We start from the raw sequence: 5,136 nt of genomic DNA on the forward strand, positions 1-5,136 counted from the left end.
TATGATGGATTGCTGAGCTTCTTTTGTAATTCTTTGCTAATGATGATGTGCTTTGCTGAGCTTATCCTTTTGTAAATCTCTGCAGCTGTGCATGATATAAATGACACAATTCCTTCAGTTGGGGTCTGTGTCTTTGGTAGTGACCCTGCCCACTGGTGAAACAGGGCCCCCTCTTGCCTAAGTGTTCCCTGGGAAGGCAAAAGCCCTCCCTCCAAAATTCCCCCCTTCCTCCCTGTTCCCCCCCCTTCATACCCTGAGCATGATGTGCTCTGGTCTGGGGTATGCCCGGGGTCAGTTGGGGTCCCCTGTCCTGGCTGTGTCCCCTGCCCAGCTCCCCTGCAGCCCCAGCCCCTCCCCAGCGTGGCTGGACGAGGGGCAGGACAGGCCTTGGCTGTGCTGCAGCTCAGCAAGGACAAAACCATCTCTGCGTGCCCAGCCCTGTGCTCAGCACCCGGCCCAGCAGTGTCTCAGTGCCAGGGGCTGTGCCCTCAGTCCCTGCCAGGGGTTTCCATGGCAACTGCCAGGCCAGGTGACCCAGATGTCCCCCCAGTGCCGGTTGCCATGGAAACAGTGCCCAGCCCTTCTCCTTTCTGTCTGGCTGACCTGGCCTTTGGCCCTGGCAGTGCTGGTGGCTGCTGGTTCCTGGTGCCTGAGCGGCCAGCGCGGCACAGGGCAGGTGGCCATGGCACAGCCCCCAGCAAGGGATCCCCTCTGGCTCTGGGCACTGACACCAGCCCTGAGCAAGGGCCCAGGGCAGCTTTTCATGGCCACCAACCATCACAATGGGTCCGGGTATTGGTTGCCATTGCACCAAACCAAGGAATGGGTCACCGTGGCCGTTGCCATGGCACCTGGTGGCACCAACGAGTGTCCCTGCAATTGTACCTGGAGCAGCCCTGGCACCACTTTGTCCTGAGGGTTGCCATGGCAGCTGAGGACAGCAACAGCTGGTGCTCTGCAAGGGCCCTGGGGCAGATGGGAAGGAGCAGCAGAGCAGGGGCTGATCCATCCCCAGTGCGCTGCACAGCCCAGGGCAGCGTCCCAGAGCATCCTCATGCAGCTGCCAACAACATCCCCCCTCTGCAGCCGTGGCCTCTACCCCAGCTCACACAGGTGCCCCATCCTTGCAGGCACAGACACGGCAGCACTGGCTAAGCAGTCCCTGTTTTGCATTGCACGGAGCAGGGGCAGCACCCCCATGCTGTTGTTGTGGGGACATGAACCTGAGGGAGCACAAATGCCATCAGCCCCTGGGGCCAGCAAGGGCTGGGGGCCAGCAGGGAAACCACTCAGCTTTGTCCTGGTCTCTGCAGTCAGCCAGAAAGTTTGTTCCCATCAGCTGGGAGTTTCCCGTCCCACTGCAGATGCTGTTGTTCAGAGCCAGGGCTGCCCAGCAGCCACCCCCAAACTGCCCTCAGCATTTCCTTTGCTTCACCTTGGCTTTCTTTACTCTTTCTGATAGAAATTGCTTCTAATTCCCCACCCCAGGGGACCCAGAACTAGACACAGCACTCGAGGTGCTGCCCAAACAGTGCCCAGCACAGGGGAAGAATCCCTGCCCTGCTCCTGCTGGCCACACCATTCCTGATCCAGGCCAGGAGCCATTGGCCTTCTTGCCCACCTTGGCACACTGCTGCCTCATGTCCAGCCTGCTGTCCATCACTCCCTGCAGGTCCCTTTCTGCCTGGCTGCTCTCCAGCCGCTCTGTCCCCAGCCTGTAACGCTGCAGGTGTTATTGTGGCCAAAGTGCAGGACCTGGCACTTGGACTTGTTAAACCTCACCTTGTTGGATCACACATCCTTGTTAAACCACACCTGGATCCAGCCTGTCCCAGGCCCTGTGCAGAGCCCTCCTACCTCCATCCTCCATCAGATCCAAACTCACACCCAGTTTGGTGTCATCTGCAGATTTGCTGATGTTGGACACAATCCCCTCATCCAGACCATTCCATGTAGACATTGGAATCCACGCTGGCTGGCTCTGACCCCTCGGCCATCCTGTGGGTTCCTTGTGATGGCACTCAAGGTGATCTGTTCCAGAACCTTGCCAGGCACCCAGGCCAGGCTGACAGGCCTGGAGTTCCCCAGATCCTCCTTCCAGCCCTTCTTGGGGATTGGCTCACACTGGCACCTCCAGTCCTCTGGGACCTCCCTGCTGAGCCAGCACTGATGGTAAAAGATGGAGAGCAGCCTGGGGAGGTCATCCACAGCTCCCTCATCCCCCTGCGATGGATCCCATCTGATCCCACACACCTATGAGCATCTGAGTGGCTCAGCAGGTCACCAACTGCTTCCTCCTGGATTACAGGGGCTGTTCTGCTCCCTGTGCCCATCTACCAGCTCAGCAGAGCACTTGTCCTGAGGACAGCCTGTCCTAATATCGAAAATTGAGAGAAACAAGATGTTAAGTAGCTCTGCCTTCTCCTTATCTTTAGTTACTATATTCCCCACGGCATCCAATAAAGAGTAGAGGTTCTCCTTATTCCATGTTTTGCTATTAATTTAATTGTGGAAACATTGTCTATTTTTTTTTTCACGGAAGTGGTCAGGTTAAACTCTAATTGAGCTTTCACCTCTTGACTTTTTTTCTGCATGACTTCACAACATCCTTAAACATTTCCTAAGGTGCTTGACCTTCTGTCCAAAGTTGATGCACCTCTTGTTACCCTTGAGTTCCCACAAAATCTCCACGACCAGCCAGGCCAGTCATTTTCCTCACTAGCTCATCTTTTGCCACACTGGGACAGGCTGCTCCTTCCCCCTTAAGAGTACTTCCTTGAAATGTGTCCATCCTTCCTGGACCCCTTTGTTTTTAAGGGATGTTTTCCTTAAAAAGAATCGGTGCCTGATTCAGTACTCCCCAAATCTGCATTCCAAATAGGCTGAAGTCTGCCCTTCCAAATTCCAGTGCAGAAGCTTTGTTGCTGTCCCTCCTTCTTTCACAGAACATTGAACACTTGATTATTTCATAGTCACTGTGCTCCAGGCAACCTCTGAGCCCCACATCTGCCACCAGCCCTTCTCTGTTTGTGAACAGCAGCAGACAGAGCTTTCCTTGGCAGTGGGAGTGTTACCAAAAATTCAGTAAAATAGAAAACTCCTTAACACTAATGCAGCATTAAAAAGCAGCATTCTTTATTCGGCTGGATGCATGGGGAATAGCTCCTCCCAAAGCTGTGCATGCTGACTACAGGAAAGTTTCTGTTTCTATTCTGTATTTTGCACACATATTCATTGATTGTCCAGGACTAAACATACATATGATATAATTTCCCTGAAATCATTAACATATTTCCCCTCCCCTTTTGCATGCATTCTCCTGTCCTGGGGGTCTCTCTGGTGGTCCCTGGTGGTCGTGGACCCCAATGTTCCAGTGGGCCTGGCAGACCTGGCAGGACACTGAGGCTGCTGAACTTCCAGTTGCCCTTCTCACACAATGGGCATTGTGTGGCTTCCATAGGCCTGGAATTTTGGAAAAAAAGCTCCAGGTGTGAGTTCACCTGGTGTAGACAATTTATCATCTGGTAGCATGAGGTCACAGAGTGGGCTATGACATCACAGAGTGCAGTATGTAAGGTTATTGATCAGGTATGACATCATCACAGAGCAGACTGTGACACCACAGGGCAGAGATCTGACATCACAGATCAGAATATGACATCACAGAGTTGGCTGTAACATCAGAGCCCAGTTGAGTGACATTAGAGAATGGGCTGTGACATCACAGAGCAGGCTGTGACATCCCAGAGGGGCTGTGTGACATCCCAGCAGGGCTGTGTCAGGTCACTGGGTTGGTCACTCCGCCCCAGCTGCCCCTCACAGTTTCTCCCAACAAGTCCAATGCTGTTCATGCCCAGCAGGGTCCCTGTCCCCCGGCATCCCCTCGGCCCACCTGGAGCCACAGCCTCCACCAAAGGATGTTCCACAGGATCCACCCCAGAGCCTGACAGGGGACAAGGGGCCAGGGCTGCGTGACCAGGACATCAAGGACATGGATTATCCAGGTCACTGAGACCTGGTTTGGGGTCCCCAGGGCAGGAAAGATGTCTGGCATCTTGAGCAGAGTCTGGGAAGGGCCTTCAAGGTGGGGCTGGAGCCCTTGGGTGGTGAGCAGAGGCTGAGGGAGCTGGGCTTGTCCAGCCCGGAGCAGGGAAGGCTGAGGGGCTCCTCATGCCAGCCTGGCAGTGCCAGCGAGGAGGGGATGGAGAACACAGAGCCAGGCTCTTCACAGGGGGCTGGGGGGAGACAAAAGCCAATGGGTGGGAGGGGAAAGAGGGGAGATCAGCCAAGGCATGAGGTGATGAAATGAGTCAGGCTGGTTTCAGCATTTCCTCAATACCAAGAACAGCCTGACCTCCCTTCTCCATCCACCACTGGCAGCTTTCCAAATCAGGAATTGTTTGAGCTATTTTGCCCCCACTCCAGGTTGAGCATCCTGGTACAAGGACTTAATTATGTTTATATCTATTACAGAACCACGTTGTGAGCCCAGGGCAGGACCCGGCCCTTGGCCTTGGTGAACCTCATCCAGCTGTCCTGGGCCCATGGCTCAGCCTGTCCAGATTCCTCTGCAGAGCTTCCTGCCCTCCAGCACAGCCACACTCCCACCCAGCTTGGGCTCACCTGGGAACTGACTGAGGGTGCCCTCGATGGCCTTGTTCAGATCAGCAATAAAGAGATTTCACTGACCTGGCCCCAATCCTGAGCCCTGGGGACACCCCTGGATGTGACTCCATTCCTCAGCTGCTCTGAGTGCCAGGGGTTGGATGGCGGAAAGGGTGGGGAGGAGGTAGGGACAAAGTCTGATTGATTGTCAGCCAAGAAATGTCTTGATTTTTAATATCTAATCAGACTGCATTAGAAAGTGCTGGAGGTCAATATAAATTGGATATTGCAGATGTCCATCTATAATGAGGAGAAGAAAACTTAACTCGACCAAACAATTCTCTCTTTATTGTTTTCAATACAGTATATTCACTTTGAATTCACTTAATTAACCACAAAAGAATTAAAAGTTGGAATGATTCCCAAGGGCTTGTCTTGTTCAAGTGTTTTGAACAAATGTTTATGAGCCTTTTCCAGTGAATTCCTGAACTGAAGAGCTCAAGAAAGAAGGGGCCTCTGGAGGAGTAAAAT

The sequence above is a fragment of the Melozone crissalis genome, unplaced genomic scaffold (genome assembly GCF_028551555.1).
Source record: "Melozone crissalis strain CALT ecotype California unplaced genomic scaffold, PUWL_Pcris_2 ptg000120l_1, whole genome shotgun sequence".
Classification (NCBI taxonomy): domain Eukaryota; kingdom Metazoa; phylum Chordata; class Aves; order Passeriformes; family Passerellidae; genus Melozone; species Melozone crissalis.